We start from the raw sequence: 20,520 nt of genomic DNA, 5'->3' as shown, positions 1-20,520 counted from the left end.
CTATGGGAAGGCTAGTTTGGATAATAGAAAGATTTGTAACTCGATAGTTAACTTGTTATTGTAATTTAGAGCAGCACAGGTTTATATTATGTTTTTAGTAGTGCTCATTCTTTACTAACAATCTGTTCTTCAATCATGCCTTTCATCTGGGAAATTTTTTACCATTGGATCAATCATCATTGTACTTTTTTCAAATTAGGTAGCAAGCATTTTATTCTAGTTAACAAATGAAATGACAAAATAATAGAATCATGGGACATAAAGACTCCAAGTTTTTTGACCCATTCCTTTATTCTGAGCAGAGAGGCATAGAGGAGGGGTGGTGGTGGTGTGTGTGGGGTGTGTGTGTGTGTGTGTGTGTGTACGCGGACATTTGCGTATATGATTTTGTAAAGAGATCTCCCTCAAGGCCTGATGATCTTGTATCTACCCCAGGTCTGAGTACAGTAAACATTTAACAAATGCCATTGTTATCATTATTCAAAATGTGTAATAGGGGTGCTACTGTATAATTTAAACAACTTAATATAAAACAATCTAAATGAAAATTATTTTCAGGAATTTCCAAGATTTTGGAAAAGAGCACTATGTCCAGCAGGATGCTTTTTTATAGCAGGGGGATTCTCCTTTTTTCCATGCTGTTAAACACATCAAACAGTGATGTATGTTATGGGTAGGGGAGGTGTCTGATAATTCTGTTATATTGTACTCTCCCAAGCGCTTAGTATAGTGATTTGCACATAATAAGACCTCAATAAAAAAGCATTGATTGATTGACTGAAAGTTACAGGTTTTTTTAGCATTTTTTTATGTACGGATCTTACAATATGAAAGGATTGTTGACCAAGTGGACAGAAATCTCTCAACTTTACAGAACATAGGGCCGAAAAAATGAGGTTGAATAGCAAGCAAGGGAGACAACCTTTACGGTGTCTTTCTATAAAATCAGTCAGGCAATTTCCAGGCTAAAGGTGAAGCATTCACAGACCAATGATTCCAGGAACTTTTGGTTCTACTGTATTGGAGCCATTTCCAATAATTTGCAAAGAAGCAATGTTCTTTTCATCATCCTCATCATCATCAATTGTGTTTATTAAGCACTCACTATATGCAAACCTCTGTACTAAACCCTTGGAAGAATGCAATACAACAGGTTGGTTTGGTAAACACATTCCCTGCCTCCAATAAGCTTACATCTAGTATAACACCTCAGCAATTTATTTATGCTAATGTCTGTCTCCCTTTCTAGACTGTAAGGTCCTTATTGACGGGGAATATGTATACCAACTCTGTTATATTGTACTCTCCCAAGCACTTAGTACAGTGCTCTGCACACAGTAAGTGCTCAATAAATATAATTGATTGATTAAAGAATTAAACTCCTTTGTGAAAACCAGGCAACTATGGGTGTCCACTTTTTATTTAGGATATGGAATTAAGGGGTGACATGCAATCTTTAAAGAGATAAGTTAAAGAGACTTGATTTAGAATCTTTTCAGTCACACATAAATTCTTAGCTCTTTTCATCTTCACTTGGAAATTCTTTGGTCTTACGAGAGATGTGGGATAAGCAAGGCTGGGAGTCCAGTGCAGATGGATTCGAGAGTGAAAACCGTGGTTTCATTCTCTCCACTTGAAACCCTTGGGAGCAAAGAGTGCCTTTCTATTTAGAATTTTATTAGGCTTGGTTCAGACTTGTGGATTGGCCAATTATTGATTTTCTTACTCCTGGGACATCTCCACCCTAACATAAACATCTGCTCTTGAGCAATTTATAAGTAGTATAAAAGCATACGAACTAGAGAGGAGTAAATTCGCCTAGTCACTTGGTAGAACTAACACTAAACCAAACTGAGTATGAAAATTCCACTTCAAATGAATGGAAGCAACATGGTTTAGAGGAAAGAGCAGGGACTGGGGAATCAGAAGACCTGAACCCAGCTCTGCCAATTGCTTGCTGTGTGACTTTGGGCAAGTCACTTAACTTCTCTGTGCCTCAGTTTCCTCAAATGTAAAATGGGGATTATAATACTCGTTCTTCCTCTAACCTAGACTGTGAGCCCCATCTGGGACAGGGACTGTATCCAACCTGATTAATTTCTATCTATACCAGTGCTTAGAACAGTGCTTGACACATAGTAACCACTCAACGAATAATAGTAATAATAATAAATCCTAAATATATGTGAGTGGCTCCAGTTGAACATTAGAGAATATTATGACCCAGATCTCTAATAGCAGGACTGCATTACTGCTATAGTCTGATGACAAAAGGAGGAGATTATGCTTTGTAGAAGAGTGAAATGGTACAACGGCCTAAATAAAATACAGATATTTGAAATGAGGATTGCAAGGTCAAGCAGCAATTAGGGGAGTCTGCAAATGAACAACATCAGACAACCATTTTTGGTCTATTACAAGTCATAAAGATGTAGCGTGGCCTAGTGGATAGAGCATGAGCTGGGGAGTCGGAAGGACCTGGATTCGAATCCTGGCTCCGCCACTTGTCTGTTGTGTGACTTTGGGCAAGTCATTTAACTTCTCTGTGCCTCAGTTACCTCATCTGTAAAATGCAGAGGGAGACTGTGAGCTCCATGTGGGATATGAACTGCGTCCCAACCTGATTAGCTTGTATATACTTCAGCACTTAGTACAATGCCTGGCACATAGTAAGCGCTTAACAAATACCTTAAAATATGTATAGTCAGTTAGACAACACTGAAGTTTGCAGAAGTAAATTAAGCTGGAGGCCTTAGTGTATTTCAATATTGGCTTACGTACGCATTGAATAATTATACCAATCTACTATATTTCCTCCCCTCTCAGGGTCACACCTGGCGAGTTTCCAGTACTCTGCCAGTCTCATCTATGGGAGGGAGAGTCAAGCAGAGGCATACCCATTCCGTTCCTAGCTTAGGAAGTGGCTAACAAGTGGAAGGCAATCTGCTACAAGTCAAAACTCATCTGTGCTGGGCAGCAGCAGCATGGGAGAGAGTTAAGGGTGGAGACTCAAGTTGACTGCACAGAAGACAACAATGGTAAACCACTTCTGTATTTTTACCAAGAAAACGCTATGGATACACTGCCAGAGTGATTGCAGATGGAGGCTGCGCGTTCTGGGAGAGATGTGTCCACAGCATTGTGATGGGTCAGTGATGACTCAATGACATAGAACAAGACTAAATTTCCAATCCAACTTGGTTAGGAGAGAACTATGGAGCCCAGTGAAATCAATCCTGAAGCCCAATCCAGTGTCCATGAAAGTACAATGAGACCATCAGTAAAAACAGCAGCAATTATAATTTCTTCCACGGATTCTAGAATAATATCTACAATTTGGGTTTTAATGTCAGTAGAAGGAATTCATTTAGGGACTTCTTTTCCCAGGGGAAAGGCCTTCAATAAATTAAGATATATGGATGTATTCCCTTCTCAACCATCTTCTCCAAAAGAGGTGTATTTTTTGCAGTTAAAGCACTGCATACTAGAGCAATGTAAATATTTACAGTATAAATACATTTTGTAATTGCACTCTAATTTTCTTGTTTTGCATTTTATGTCCTTACACGTCAGTGTTTCTTTTTCTGATGAAGCTGCACTCATTATTTTTCTCTAGCAGCAACAGTGATAAACACAATACCATAATAATACTTCACACTTGCATCACAACTTCATCAAAGGGTCTCGAAAACCATATAAATGAATCCTCCCAAGCCCTATGAAGTAGTTATCCTTAGGCATATTGAAATTATTACCTTTGATTAAGGCTGGGTCCATACTCTCTCTCTGGATAATTCTATACTTCTCCCTCCCAACGAACACTTTGGCCTCAGTATTCTGGATATTTCAAGCAGAAAAGAATGGCTTGTTTGAACAGTAGAGACTTACTTTGATCTGCCAAAGTAAATGGTCTTCAGCCTTGCTCATTAATAGTACTTGGCATTTGTTAGGTGCTTACTATGTGCCAGGCACTGTTCTAAGCACTGGGGTAAATTCAAGTTAATCAAGTTGGACACAGTCCACGTCCCATGTGGGGCTCACAATCTTAATCACCATTTTGCAGAGGGAACTGAGGCACAGAGAAGGTAAGTGACCTACTTGCCCAAGATCATGCAGCAGACAAGTGGCAGAGCCAGGATTAGAACCCAGATCCTTCTGACTCCCAAGCCTGTGTTCTACACACTAGGCCACACTACTTCTCGGAGTAGCCATTTTACCTGCTCTGATGATTGTATTTAGATTTTTTTGGCAAAAAATATTTCAAAAACTAAGTTCATTTGAATGTTTGAGGTTAGAATCGTTTAGACTATTCACTAATGTAGACACGTCATTGCTGTTCAGTTAAGACTAGAGTTTAAGTGATTAGAACATAGTAATCGAGACTGACTGGAACTCCTCACATTGATTGAGAAAAAATTCCCAGATTGGGTCTTGACAACATTAATGATAAGTATCAGAAGAGGATTTTGACACTGTTGAATCACCTGGAATTTTATTTATGGTATTTGCTATGCACTTTCTGTGTGCCATGCACTGTTCTAAGCACTGAGTTAGATACAAGCTTATCAGGTTGGATGCAGTCCATGTCCTGAGGCTCAGTGGAAAGAGCACGGGCTTTGGAGTCAGAGGTCATGGGTTCAAATCCCAGCTCCGCCAATTGTCAGCTGTGTGACTTTGGGAAAGTCACTTAACTTCTCTGGGCCTCAGTTACCTCATCTGTAAAATGGGGATGAAGACTGTGAGCCCCCCGTGGAACAACCTGATCACCTTGTAACCTCTCCAGTGCTTAGAACAGTGCTTTGCACATAGTAAGCACTTAACAAATGCCATTATTATTATTATTACTTGCCCAAGGTCACAGAGCAGGCAAGGGGCAGAGCCAGGATTAGAACCCAGGTCCTCTGATTCCTAGGCCCCTGCTCGTTCTACTAGGCCAAGTGGCTTTCCATTTGTGCTCTGCTGTGTCCTTGAAACACTTTGTTGTCCTTTCTTTTCCCCACTCCAGCCCTAGCTTGTGGATATTTCCATTTCAGTTCATCCTGACAGCAGCTTCTTCAGTACCTCGTCCATCCTCCGCACTTGTTCCTTCCAGTGGAGCTGTGTTGTAATGAGAATTTTCCTTCATTGTTAAGAATCTTATCCCAGCGTGGAATGCTGAGTATGATTTGCTGTTGATGTTGGTGAACCCAAGTGAAACTAAGCTACCTGATAGTTTAACCAAGTTTTTGAGAGACTCAAAGTCTTGTCAAATTTCCTTAAAATGTAAATTCATATTCAAGCAGGCCTTAATTGGTAGGTTACTGATACCAAACTAATTTTTATGGAAATACACAGAGAAGCAGCATGGCCTTGTACTTAGAGCATGGGCCTGGGAATCAGAAGGACCTGGGTTCTAATCCCGGCTCTGCCACTTGTCTCTGGGTGACCATGGGCAAGTCACTTCATTTCTCTGTGCTTCAGTTCCTTCATCTGTAAAATGAAGATTAAGACTGTGAGCCCCATGTGGGACAGAGACTGCATCCAACCTGATTAGCTTGTAACTACGCCACCACTTACTACAGTGTGTGGCACATAAGTGCTTAGTACAGTGCCCTGTATACAGTAAGCACTCAATAAGTACGATTGAATGAACAGTAAGTGCTTAACAAATACCATTTAAAAAATGCCTGTTTCCTTTGCCTGGACTTCCAAATTGGAACCTTGGAAAATTGGCCACTGGAGGATTCTACAAAAAGCTTGTTGTAAGATAACTTTAGACCACATGTGAGCCCGTTTCTGGGTAGGGACCGTCTCTTGTTGCTGACTTGTACTTCCCAAGTGCTTAATACAGTGCTCTGCACATAGTAAGTGCTCAATAAATATGATCGAATGAATGTCTCTGGATATTTTTAACATGGAAAAAGTTCCCTTGCAAAAGACTTATGGGATACAGGACTTCTATATCCATTCCCATTTTCTTTGCCTTTTCAGGGCCTTAGTTTTCACGACACACTCCAGTTATACTCTTCTCATCCCTGTCAGAATATGCAACTGCTAGCTCCCAAGCTCACCAGCCCTTAGCTGTACTCTCTGCCCGCAACAGCCAAGCCCCTGTGAAAGTCTCAGCAGGCAGGGGTGGGTCCTCTGGGGCTGCATGCCCCTGCCTTCTTCCCCGCTGCCGAATCCCAGTTTGACAATTGCTCTGTGGTCTCTAGAAGCCATTAAATCCCTGGAGTAAAAAAAAAAAAATCTGTAACTATCTTGTCTCTCCAACACAGAAAGGGAATTAATGGGGATTGTTAGAGCATTCCTAGAGATGTAACAAGCAAGAATGGGCAGGAATATGGCATGCACCATTGTGAAGGGAAGCAGGAGACAAGATGGAGACCAATAGCAGCCATTTCTCTGACTCAGTTTCTCCATTTCTTTTCTATCCATTTACAAATCCCACCAACCCACCAATATTCTCCCATTGGGTAGAAATCCATCAATGATATTTCTACTCAGACAAAACCCGTCCACTGCATACACTTAAAGTGAACGAAAAGGCATTTCTTCCTTGTCAAGACGTGAGTGGGAGGGTTTCAGTGCTTATTTCAGTGTTCCTAAGAGACATAGGCGTATTCCATGCTTAATCTAGGAGTTCCAGTCTTTCTCAGCATGTCCGGACAAATCCGAGGGATGTGTTTGCCCCTTGGGCTGAAAACAAGACTTTGCCTGTCAGTTGGTGTGCACTTGGACAAAGTAAAGCAACTCTCTGGTTTCAAGAGCTGTGACTGCCAAGCAAAGTTGTCAGGAATAAAGTAGAATTGGATCCAGGATGTTTCCGTTTGAACGGATACATAGAGACCTAAAGATATGTCAAAAACTCAACATCACACTGCTTTGGGTACTTCTGAATTCATGTCCTTCAAAGCATTCCCTAGCCAAGAGATTATTAACAATAATGTCATCGAATATGACCAAACTCATAAACAGGGTGTGGGAGATTCGTTCACTTTTTTGTGTGTGATTTCAAAATTCCTCATCCTCCACCCACTTACAGTAGCAGCTGGATTTGATGACTATCTTTACCTGAAGGTAATCAACTAAAGTACAAAACCCCCATGTTCAGCAAAAAACCCCTGGCCATCATATAAAATAGTGAATATCTTCGAGGCAGGATTATGACAGTTAAAATTCAAATTCCACTTGCTTTTTCTTTAACGTGGATTCAAAACATCAAAGCAAGAAAGCTTCCGGAAACGCTGATTTCCTATATATGTGCTTATCTAGCTCAATAAACCTTTAGTTCAGTAGCATGAAAATTGTTCCCTCTCTCTAACCTGGCCAAACCCTTGGCTTTAACCTGGGCTAACTGAAGCTCAAATTTCCTCTTGAAAAGACAGATCGTCAACTTCTAGAATTAAATAAAAGCATCCAATGAAAACGGCTAAAAGTGGAATGCAAGGCTGGAAGGTGACAATTCTGAAAGTGTTACGAGCAAAATGCCCAAGTTTTGTTAATCCTGAGTATTTGGTGACAGTTTTACGATTGGCTTTTCAGGTCACCTGTGCTGACATGGAGAGTAAAATGTGCCCATTCACTCTGGCACACTTTACAGAAAGGCTGACCTTTGCCTTCCTCTGACAAGGTTCTACTTTGCACACTTAGACTCAGGGAGTCAGGAAGAATAATGATCCTTGTTCTCAAAGTAGAAAAAGGTGGACCAGTAAAAATCTTAACAGGAATAAAGATCCCTACCACATAAAATTCTGTTGCCACTTGTCAGCAGTCTAATGCTCTGCCAGACTTTTGGGTTGAAGTGGAACCATATAGGTTTTTTTCCATTCATTGTGATCCCACGAGTCCCACTTTCAATCACCATTCATCAGCTGCTTGGGTGTCCTGTGGTCTGCTATCTCCCTACAATGTAAAAATCTATTGCCGCTTGTCAGCAGCCTATAGCTCCGCCGTATATTTGTGGTTCAGTGGATCCTTAGAGGCTTTTCTCTGTCCATTGTGATTCTACCAGCTCCACTTACAATCACCACTCATCAGCTGCTTGAGTATCCTGTTATCATTTATCTCCACACTTTGTCTACCCAAGGGAATTATGAGGTGATGAATGTATTTTCAGTACAGGTGGGATTCATAGAGGGGGAGGCTCCATTTCAGGACCTCACTGTGAGTGAACCATCCTTATCATTTGATGTTAGGTACAGCTTACTGAAGATCCTGATGGAAATGCAGAAAAAGGCAGTTTTGGCCCAGATCTCTCGGCCTTAGAGAAGTTTGGACACTCCCACTATTCACTATGCCGCCTCCAAGTTAGTCTAGAGGTGGAGGCCACGCTAGTGCTCCTAGAAGTGCCACATTTTCGTTTTGAGCATGGGGGTGAATTTGAAACAGAGTCTTGAGTGGATGGGGCTTTGGGAGGGATTTGGTATCCAGAACTCATGGCTTAGAAGGGACTGAGAGGGCACACGAGTAGCAGCATGGCCTAGTAGAAAGAGCACAGGTGTGAGAGTCAGGAGATCTGGGTTATCTCAGCTCCAACATTTTCCTGCTGTGTGACCTGGGCCTCAGTTTCCCTATCTGTAAATTGGTGTTTGAAACCTGTTTCTCCTCCCCCTTAGACTCTGATTCTCCATATGGGACATGGACTCTGATCTGATTTGTATTGTATATCTACCCCAGTGCTTTATTCTGTGCTGATTATATCATATCTACCCCAGTGCTTAGTACAGTGCTGATCATATTGTGTCTGCCCCAGTACATAGTACAGTACTTGGAAGAGAGTACTTGAGTAAGATCTTAACATATATTATTATTATTGTTATTATGATTGTTATAATTATTATGGCTTGCTGAGGAAGAAACCACCACTCCCACCCACTCTTCCTCACTGAAAACTCAAAAAGTCTCTGACTCATCTCAGACTGATGGAGGGGAAGGACAAGCCACTGATGTAATCCTATAAACCGACAGGGGTGTGCAAATGTCCCACCTGAATCCTGGAGTCCACCAGAAATGAGAAGAGACCCTAGTTTCCCCACAGAGTTTCTGCTAGACTTGTCAGACTGTGGCAATGTCGACAACAGGCTGCCAGCTTGTCTCCAGATCAGCCGCTAAATCTGGGGCAGGGAGAGGTAGGAAACTCAGGCCCAGGCCTGTAGTTTGTTCACACTGAGGGGGGCCCCTGATGCACCAGAGTTCTTGCCAGTCTACCTAACTAACCCAGAGATGACATGGGCATCAGGCTCACTTCTGGATCAAGTCCTAGGCTTTGGAGCCAGCCCTGAGGCAAGAGGATGGTGAGAACTAGAGGAATTCTGTCAAGTTCCGAGGTCAGGCCGGTGATCTGTGCTTTGCAAATGAAGCACCATCTTAGCTTCTCTTCGGGTCCCATCCAGCTGCAACATGTGGGGCAGGCTAGCTGCGGAAGCTGATTGCCACATTCGATTTCCCAACTTACCAAAGGATGTGCTTGGCTTTTTGAGATAGTCTGTTAATTAGAAGACTCTGGACAGGGTGTAGCCTTCGTCATCTAATTAGGTGACTGATTTCTGTCCTGTAGGCCTGATGGAAGTTTATAATGATTTTAGACTGGTAAAATACTAGGAAGGTGGGTTAGACATTAATTCAACAGTAACTCAATGAGGGGAGAACCCTCTTCTCCAGAAGCAGACAGTGAATCAATTCACTGAAAGGAAATTCAGAAGGTTAGATAAACTCTGACCCCTCTCAGAGATCTCCACCATCAGCCTGGTGGCTCAGTGGAAAGAGCCCGGGCTTTGGAGTCAGAGGTCATGGGTTCAAATCCCAGCTCCGCCACTTGTCAGCTGTGTGACTTTGGGCAAGTCACTTCACTTCTCTATGCCTCAGTTCCCTCATCTGTAAAATGGGGATGAAGACTGTGAGCCCCCCGTGGAACAACCTGATCACCTTGTAACCTCTCCAGTGCTTAGAACAGTGCTTTGCACATAGTAAGCGCTTAATAAATGCCATCACCATCATCATCATTGCCAATGGAAAGAACTTGGCCCTGAGAGTCAGAGGAACCAAGTCCTAATCCTGGCTCTGCCACTGGCCTGCTATGTGATCTTAGGCAAGTTGCTTAACTTCTCTGTGCCTAAGTTTCCTCTTCTGTAAAATGGGGATTCAATACCTGCTCTCCGTCCTCATGAACTCACAAGGACTGTGTCTGGCCTGATTATCTTGCATGTGCCACAGCACTTAGTACAGTGCTTGGCACATGGTAAGTGCTTGACAAATACCATTATCATCATCTTCTGCAACAGTTAGGTCCCCTAGCCAAAACTGGTGATTAGCTCACAACCCTGGGAAGAGTGCTCATGGCCTGGCATTGTCTGAGCCATCTTCACTTTGGAAATGGTCCATATTTGACTCAATCAGATTACAAATGCAAAAGGCCTAAACTGAGCCAAAATAATAACAATAATAATAACAATAATAATAATAATAATAATAATATTCTAATTCTGTTAAAAATAGACACTAACAGGACCTATCACTATATTAACTTTAAGGAAAGAATTGTAGAAATGGGACAACTTAAATAGAACACAATTTACCAAGGGATTTTCCATGGCAAAGTGCACACAATAATTTTATGTTCAAAACCCATTTACCACCAAATTGTGACAGCATAGTGTGCCTTAAATAGGAAAAACGCCATAGCTGTAAAATCATTTTCTAGACTGTAAGTTCATCCTCTAGACTATATGCTCATTGTGGGCAGGGAATGTGCTTGTTATGTTGTTATATTGTACTCTCCCAAACGTTTAGTATAGTGCTCCGCAAACAGTAAATGCTCAGTAAATGCAATTGACAGACTGATTGACTAACAGGGACTTGTTGAGACTGTGAGCCCGTCTTGGGCAAGAATTGTCTCTCTTTTTTGATGAATTGTACTTTCCAAGCGCTTAGTACAGTGCTCTGCATACAATAAGCACTCAATAACTACGATTGAATGAATAAATGAAATACTTTACTGGTAGAACAAGGAGTCACGTTGAGGATCTTGAGTTTCAGAAGGATAGCATTAAATGTAAAATTTCTCAACAATCTGTGTTTCTTAACATTCAACCAGTTAACTGGCTGTCCAATCAGCTATAAAGACGTATTTCAAGCCATCAATCAACAATCATTATATTGAAAGCTGCTAATTGACTTTCCCCAGGAATGACGCTTTCCTATCCATGTTCATTATTTTCAACTCTACTACTGAAGTTGTCCCGAGGCAGAATTATATGAACTGGAAATTAATAATTGACAAGCAACAGTAAACTACTGCATATCACCATGGGAGCAGAGAACAAGCAGTTCTCTATTTTACTGTTTAGCTTCATGATTCTGGTTGACCTTTAATCAGAGCAATGTTGAAGTATCAGAGCCAATGTCTCTGGTGCCATCTTACCTCCTTCCCTTCCCCACAGCACCTGTATATATGTTTGTACATATTTATTACTCTATTTATTTATTTTACCTGTACATATCTATTCTATTTATTTTATTTTGTTAGTATGTTTGGTTTTGTTCTCTGTCTCCCCCTTTAAGACTGTGAGCCCACTGTTGGGTAGGGACTGTCTCTATATGTTGCCAATTTCCCAAGTGTTTAGTACAGTGCTCTGCACACAGTAAGAGCTCAATATGATTGATTGATTGATTGATTGGTGGAATAGAACTAATCTCCGTTTCAGCCTCTCTTGCACCTTCTCTGCCTATGTATCTGTGTACCCTGCGCATGTTTCTGCAGATTGTGTTTTGATATGGGAAGTCGGTCAATGCTATAATGATGGGAACCAGATTTGATGTTCATCTTGCATTGAGTCCAATGCCTTCTAGGGGTCCAGTAGCAACCTGTTGACTTGAATGAAGAATGAATTTGAAACTGAGCAGGAGGAAGAAGCATGGCTCAATGGAAAGAGCCCGGGTTTGGGAATCAGAGATTGTGGGTTCTAATCCCGGCTCCGCCACTTGTCTGCTGTGTGACTTTGGGCAAATTACTGGACTTCTCTGTGCCTCAGTTCCCTCATCTGTAAAAAGGGGATTAAGACTGTGAGCCCCATATGGGACAACCTGATTACCTTGTATTTACCCCAGCACTTAGAACAGTGCTTAGCACATAGTGAGCGCTTAACAAAGACCATCATCATTATTATCATAGAGAAGCAGCGTGGCTCAGTGGAAAGAGCATGGGCTTTGGAGTCAGAGGTCATGGGTTCAAATCCCTGCTCCACCAGTTCTCAGCTGTGTGACTTTGGGCAAGTCACTTAACTGCTCTGTGCCTCAGTTACCTCATCTGTAAAATGGGGATTAAGACTGTGAGCGCCCCATGGGACAACCTGATCAGCACCTTGTAACCACCCCAGTGCTTAGAACAGTGCTTTGCACATAGTAAGTGCTTAATAAATGCCATTATTATTATTATTTAAGTGCTTAAGTGCTTTGTGACGGACATGGTTGTAAGATGCTGGAATGAGAGGTTGTGGACTTTGCTGCTTTGAGAGTTTTAAAAAATCAATTGATTAATCAATGGCATTTATTAAGCCCACCCAACATCCCCCAAACACCCACTTCAGCATTTCCACATCACCTAAGCACTTGGAAACTCACCCACCCACCTCCATAGGGTTTTCATTAAAGGAAGAAGAAAGGCACCTTTTATTATGAATGTTCCTTAAGAGGTTGGAAGCTGTGAGGAAGGAGTGTAAAATGTTTGGTTTGCCAGAGAACACTATTTAGATGGCCTAGAATCTGATGTCACTTCTGCCTAAAGGGTTAGATTGTTTTCACATTCATTTCAATTTCATTCTCTCTGCTGAGTCTGCCAATGCACATGGTGGTTTTTGGTGGTGTAGACAACTGTTTACAGGGAATTGGACTTCATCCATCATTTTGTTTTATCATGGGAGGAGTTTTGAAATAGTTGGTGATTTTGTAGCTCCCTTCCTGGTTTTACCCCTGAACAGGCTCTGAATAGCTTTGTGATAGCTGCTAATAATAATAATAATGAAGATGATGGCTCTCATTAAGCATTTACTATGTGTCAACCACTGCTCTAAGTGCTGGGGTAGATATAAGTTAATCGGGTTGGACACAGTCCCTGTCCCATATAGGGCTCACACTCTTAATCCCCATTTTAAAGATGAGGTAACTGCGGCCCATAGAAGTTAAGTGACTTGCCCAAGGTCACACAACAGACACGTGGCAGAGCCGGGATGAGAACCCAGGCCGTTCTGACTCTCAGGCCCATTCCCTGTTTTGTAAGTCACAGTGCTTCATATGTGAGCTGAGTATCTTGTAGCCTTTTAGAAATGGGTATGGAAAAAATTCTCACTAAGAAGTATTTCTTCTGCTAGTTTCTTGGGAGAGGACTTTCCCTGTATTTCTCCTGTAACACTAAAATTAAAGGCAACATCGCAATTCAATCCCTGTCAGCGCTCTTCAGTTGTTGAACAGCTTCAGCGTCCAATAAATACAATTGAATGAATTAATTCATGGATTAATGCTTCGACACACTGTTTTGAACCCAGCCTACATCAGAAATAACCACATTCAGTGGTGTTTGTTTCCCCTGGATAATTTGTGGCAAGAACCAGTAAATTGATTTCTTAAGTGTATAAACAAGGACTGCAGTTTTCATGGATTTTATTTATGTTATGTAGCCTTGGCAGAGGGCAATGGAACAGAATTTCCATTGAAATTCCTGGGTATTTGAAAATGATATCTGTTTTATGCTGCTGAAGTTGTAAAAAATGGGCAGGGTCACCCTCCAACTGGTATATTCCTGTTTTGGCACGTACTCTGCGTCTGGGCATGGACTGCTTGGGGTTAGGCATGCTTTGCCTTGACTGAAGACAACAGCCCAAGAAATAGATGAGGGAGGAGTCTGTCAGAGTTCCTCCCATTCCTGCCACTCCTAATCACACTCCTGATTCAGAAAGAGATGTGTGTATGTATATTTGTGTGTGTGTGTGTGTGCATTTGTGTGTGTATGTGTATTTTTCTGGATTCATGTATGGGCTTGTGAATTCACAGCTCTTTATGGATTCTTCTAAGGCTGAAAGTTGGGTTTGACTATTTGTGAGTGGGGAAAGGCAGATAAAACAGAAATGTCATGAATTCAGGGAGCAGCTTAAGTGGGATTATTTTAGAAGAAGCATGGCGAAATGGATAGAGCATGGGCCTGAGGGGCACAAGGTCATGGGTTCTAATCCCAGCTCTGCCACCTTCCTGCTATGTGACTTTGGGCAAGTCACTTCACTTTTCTGTGCCTCAGTTTCCTCATCTCTAAAATGAGGATTGAGATTGTGAGCCCCACATGGGACAGGGACTGTGTCCAACTCAATTTGCTTGTATCCACCCTAGCACTTAATACAGTGCCTGGCATGTAGTAAGCACTTAACATATTCCATGATTATAATTATTATTATTCAGAGCAGATAAGTAGTGATGTGAAATTTAATAACTTTACTGATGGTACTGAGATGAACTGTTTCAGGCAGGGAATGTGTCTACCAATTCTGTTGTACTGCACTCTCCCAAGTGCTTAGTACAGTGCTCTGCACATAGTAAGGGCTCAATAAATACCAATGATTGAAGGATAGGATTTTTTAGCAGCAGTTTCAGGATTGAAATTGGAATGAGAATTCCTAGTTAAATTTGATTGATCAGTTGATTGATTGACTAGAAATGTTGTTTCTGTTTGATATTGTCCAGTTATGTACCCAAATCCCCACTACACCCCGCTTCCCCCATGTCATACACATGTCAAAGCCTCAAGAAGAAAGAATGAATCTTATTACCAAGTGGATTAGCTGTTGAAGCAGAAGAAAGCGGTGTGTAATTGGTGTTTACCAAGAAGCTTGAACTAAAGGAACATTCTGAATTTGACTGACAGGAAAGTAAACTAGGGATTTAGATAAATTAATGCTAACCCAGACCATTTCATTAATACTTCACATTCAGTCCTTGGAAAGCACCCCTGAACTGAAGGTAAATCAGGTCAGGCCTGTATTTTGGGGCTTCTGCATTTTGGTTTGACTAGAATAAAAAATCCCAAGGACCATGGGAAAACCTGGAGTTATTCATATTTAATCAAATAAGTCTTATTTATTATCTAATAAGTAAACTTCTTGGAGGTGAGGACTGTGTTTACCTACTTAGATGGTGAATCTCATGTGGAATAGGGACTGGTTTCAACCTGGTTAACTAGAATCTACCCCAGAGTTTGGAGAAATGCTTAATAATTATGATGACGGTATTTGTTAAGCGCCTACTATGTATCAAGCACTATTCTAAGCACTGGGGTACAAACAAGGTAATCAGGTTGGACATAATTCCTGTCCCACATGGAGTTCACGGTCTTAATCTCCATTTTACAGATGAGGGAACTAAAGCCCAGAAAAGTTAAGTGACTTGCCCAGGGTCACACAGTAAGTGCTTAACAAATACCAGAATTATGAATTATTACTCATTTGAGTCTTCCAGGTGCTTAGTAAAGTGTTCTGAACACAGTAAGTGCAAATTAATACTATTGATTGATTGACTGACTGACAGATCAATCAGAAACCCAAATGCCTGATCAAAGGTTGAACAAATTCTTCTACCGTCTCTTTCTTCCAAATGTTTCAACTTGTCTCTCTCTCCAAGGGAAGGAAACAAAGGGTAGGGAGGAAGGAAAGGAAGAAGAAGGAAGGGAGGGAGGGAGGGAGGAAGGGAAGGAGGGAAGAAGGAAGTGGAAAGGAGGGAGGGAGGGAAGGAAAGTGGGAAAGAGCAAGAGAAGGAGGAAGGGAGAAAGGAAAGAAAGGAAGATGAATGAAAAGGAAGGAAGGAAGAAAATAATGGAAGGCAAGTCCAGGGCAACTGCTTCAGTCAACTTAAATTCCAGTTCGGGCAGGACAAATCTGCCTTGGGAAGAAGCCTCTCATGATTTCCCTCCAGGGAAAAAATGAGACGCCCAAACCAGACAGTTTATTTTCCCACCTCCTCCCTTGGCACCTTCATCCATCCTCAAGCTGAAGATGTTACTAGACAGGATGAAAGAATACCACAGCACAGAAGCAGAAGAGAGATTCACAATGGACAACCTTTGAGTTTAAAAGAAAGTGTATTTCCAGGAAGCTTTAGAGAGCCCTACTAAGAATGGGTCTCCTAAATCCAATGACATCACTTTGTTTAAAAAACAAACTTTACCACTCTGAATCTTGGATTTTTGCATGTATGAATCAGTTTACTAAATACAAACTGGGGAAACCTGCAATTTGTTTATTTATATGTAGTCTGTCTCCCTCTCTAAACTGCAAGCTCCTTATTGGCAGGCAGTGTGGTCTACCAATTCTGTTGTATTGTACTCACCCAAGCACTTAGTACAGTGCTGTACACACAGTAAGCACTCAATAAATATCACTGATTAAATGATTAACTGAATACCCCCTTCAGTATTCTAAGTTGCATCAATATTTTAAGTAGTATATCCTACTTGCTGACGAAGTGTGGTTTATTGGAATGAGTGTAGGCCTGGGAGCTCCAGAATTCCCCTGGAAAGCTGGGTGAACTTTGGCAGGTCACTTAATATCTCTGTGCCTCAATTTCCTTATCTGTAAAACAAGGGTGATTTTCACCTCTTTGTGGAATAGGGAATGTGCCTAATCTGATTGTTTTATATCTACACCAGCATTATGCTTAATAAATGCCAATTTTTTTTCTGGGACTATATTGGCCTCAATCAGTAAGTGAATTAAAATAGGGTCTAAAGATAGGAAGTCGTTAGTTGATTATAATAAGAAATACATCAGACCCCATTTCAGATTACTCACAACAGTACACCAACCAGTGTCTTATTTCTTGTGACCTTTGGGTAATTTTAATCAGTATGTAAAATTTTTTGTAAAAAAAACATTGCTTTCATCTAAAGAGTACATCTTAAAAGGGGTGTAGGTGAACAATAGTTTTAGAATTTTCAAATCCTTTTTATAATCATCTCCTCCAAGAAGCCTTCCCTGACTAACCTTTCCTGACCCCTCTCTCACGGAATTTATGTACGTATCCTTATACTCTGCTGCTTCCCCTATCTGAAATGTATTTTAACACCTGCCTCCCAGACTAGATTGTAAACTCACTGAGAGCAGAGATCATGTCTAGCACCTCTAGCTGTATGGCACTCTCCCAAGTGCTTAGTGCCCTGCTCTGCAAACAGAAAGCTATCAGTAAATACCATTGATTGCTTGGTGGACTGAGTTTTAAGAAAAATAACCAAGAATCTAATTAATGTCCCGCAATATATTTTTCTCTGATAACCATTTAATAATACTGATGACATTTGTTAAGTGCTTACTATGTGCAAAGCACTGTTCTAAGCTCTGGGGGGATACAAGGTGATCAGGTTGTCCCACGTGGGGCTCACAGTCTTAATCCCCATTTTACAGATGAGGGAACTGAGGCTCAGAGAAGTTAAGTGACTTGCCCAAGATCACACAGCAGACATGTTGGGGGAGCTGGGATTAGAACCCATGACCTCTGACTCCCAAGCCCGTGCTCTTTCCACCGAGCCACGCTGCTTCTCTTGTCTCTTGTTTGAATTTTAATGTATACATTTACAAATCATGCTCTTGAGAAAATACACTGCTTACCTCAGGATTAAAATGGGAGGTTTGCTAACCTTGGCAGAAGCCACTATTGTTTTGGCAAGCCTCAATGAAATTGGAGACTCATCGGTTTCTTTACGAGTTCTTTTAAAAAGTTCGAGTGATTAGAAAGGAAACAAGTTATGCCTGAGCCACACATGGAAGACGTATGCCTGTGAATCTGAATCCATGTAAAAGGGCTTTGATTTTTTGCATGTGTGTGTGTGTGTCTCTCTCTCTCTCTCTCTCTCTCTCTCTCTCTCTCTCTCTCTCTCTCTTTTCATTATTTGCTCCAGGAATTGGTTTAGAAATGGGTCATTAGGGACATGTTCCACTTTCCTATCACCCATCTTTCTGCATTGACAGTGTTGTTGTTGTCTTATGTTGTCGAGTCGTGTCCGACCCACAGCGACGCCATAGACACATCTCTCCCAGAACGCCCCACTTGAATCTGCAGTCGTTCTGGTAGCGCATCCATGGTTTTCTTGGTAAAAATATGGAAGTGGTTTACCATTTCCTCCTCCGCACAGTAATCTCAAGTCTCCACCTTTGACTCTCTCCCGTGCCGCTGCTGCCCAGCACAGGTGAGTTTTGACTTGTAGCAGATTGCCTTCCACTCACTAGCCACTGCCCAAGCTAGGAATGGAATGGGCAGGTCTCTGCTTGACTCTCCCTCCTGTAGTCATGACTGGTAGAATACTGGAAACTATCCAGGTGCAACCCTGAGAGGGGCACTGACAGTGCAGGGCCAGTTTACGGGCCTTTATAATGCTACTAGCCAACTCCAAACAGAGACTGATTTTTGCCACGGTACTCAGGAACTGAGGAAAGGAGGATGGTTCCAAGGGTCCCAGGCTTCTGCCTCATGGCAGGGGGCACAACTGACCTCTCCTTCCTCCCCTTCTTCCTGGACTATGGACCTCCACCACACCTCCCTAGGGCAGGGATCGTGTCTAACAACTCCATGTATTGTATTCTCCCAAGTGCTCTGCGTTTGGTAAGAGATCAATAATTTAATAACTTTGCCCATGACAGTCCCTATAAATCCAACAGGAGAAATAATGTTTCTCATTACCTTGGAGGGCTGCTTTTTCCTGACTCTCTGAAGACATCATTTTATTAAAGTCTGTGAGGTCTTCGAGGGTAGGGATCATGTCTACTAACTGTGTTGTGCTCTCCCAATCACTTGGTACAGTGCTCTGCTTACAGTAAGCACTCAATAAGTACCACTGATTGTCTGATTAACTGCTAGAGGTCTAATGGGGCACCCAGAGTGCTCCACAGGTCTGACAGTGGAATGTCACCTCTTCTGGGTGTTATCAAATGCCAGGTTTCTCCCTTCAGACTTGTCTGTAACCCACCGGGCCTCACTTCCAGCCATAGGAAGGAGGAGTTCCAGTAGGGGAGACTGGTAGAAAAGGTGGCAGTGTGAGAGGGAGGAGAAACTACATTCCAAGATGGCTCTCTTCCAGTGTCCTCAGATCCTTGGAGCCTGGGCATTTCCCCCATTAATGTTACCAATTTAGGAGCTCACATGAAGATAGAGGAAAACCACCACTTCAATAAGATTCCCACTTTTCCTAGCTAGTTGATCTGCCACCAATGCCCCTCATTTAACATACTGTTTGCCCATGGAGTGGGTCACTAGGTGACTTCCTGTCACAAACTTTTATTGCTGAATTTTAATAGGCCATAACCCCAGGCTCTTTTCTCTCCCACAGTGCATACTAAAGGTTGGAAATCCTGCAAAATAAAGTCAATTTCAGGTAATTATGAGGATCTACTCTACAGTGGTTCATTGTGCTCAGCGCTCTGTCTTTCTTGTCACATAAAAACACTTATCTGTTAAGTAGGGCAGGTAACAATTGAGTTCAGTCAGCAAAATGCTGATGTTATCGGGCAAATATGTGTCATAATTTCAGCTTTTGAAGGTGGGGTCTGAGAAGCTAGAAGTGAGGCTTTCTCTCTGCCAAATAGTGAGACACCAATACTATTAAATCACTTGAGACTGAACAGGAGAAACATGCAACCATTAAGTGCATAACTCCCAAGACCACTTGCAACCTTGGAGTTAACATGCATTTTAAGTTAAAGAATGCATCTTGTTTCTACAGATGATCTAAAACACGCTGGGATTTAAGATGCAGCAAACACTTCCATTGTGGATCCAGCCGAGGAAAGGACACATCAAAGTTCCCAGCAGGGCGGAACTCCACGGTTTCATTGCTTGGGGCTAATTATTCATACAAGAGTCCACCCAAGAAAGTCGCTTAACTGGTTTTGCTTCTCTCCAGGGGGACATTTTTAAAGAGACACTAACCCATTTAAATGCAGGGTTGTAGTTTGTGTGAAAACAACAGCTAAAGTATGATCACACCTGAAACCACCAGGTGGACCACTTCAGGCTAAATGGGGCCTGTTTTCATTGGAACACCCTGTGTTTTACATGTCACAATGCATCATCATCATTATCAATGGCATTTATTGAGTCCTTACTGTGTGCAGAGCACTGTACTAAGCACCTGGGAGAGTCCAGTATAACAAGAGTTGGTAGACATGTTCCCTCCCTACCATGAGCTTACAGTCTAGAGGGAGAGGCTGATATTAATATAAATAAATAAAATTATGGATATACACAAAATTGCTGTGAATAAAGGGTACAGATCCAAGTCTAAGGGTGACAGAGAAAGGAGTGGGAGGACAGGAAATGAGGGCCTATTTGGGTAAGGCCACTTGGAGATGATGTGCTTTTAATAAAGTTTTGAAGGTGGGGAGAATGATCACCTATTGGATATGAAGAGGGAAGGAGTTTCAGCCAGAGGCAAGATGTGGGCAAGGGGTCGGTGGAGATATATATGAGATCGAGGTACTGTGAGTAGGTTGGTGTTTAAAGGAATGTAGTATGCAG

At 41.8% G+C, this 20,520-nt stretch overlaps 1 non-coding gene across 1 annotated transcript; it reads right to left on the bottom strand.

Annotated features, from left to right (window-relative positions):
• Positions 1–18,206: 18,206 nt before the first annotated feature.
• LOC119945652 lies at positions 18,207–18,344 on the bottom strand. The gene has a single exon (XR_005456310.1). It is a non-coding gene; the product is annotated as a small nucleolar RNA SNORA7 (small nucleolar RNA).
• Between the last annotated feature and the right edge of the window lie 2,176 nt (positions 18,345–20,520).

Source organism: Tachyglossus aculeatus, chromosome 25 (genome assembly GCF_015852505.1).
Source record: "Tachyglossus aculeatus isolate mTacAcu1 chromosome 25, mTacAcu1.pri, whole genome shotgun sequence".
NCBI classification, from domain to species: Eukaryota; Metazoa; Chordata; class Mammalia; order Monotremata; family Tachyglossidae; genus Tachyglossus; species Tachyglossus aculeatus.
Note: the sequence above shows the minus strand (reverse complement) of the source record. Positions and strands in the feature narration are given on the sequence as shown.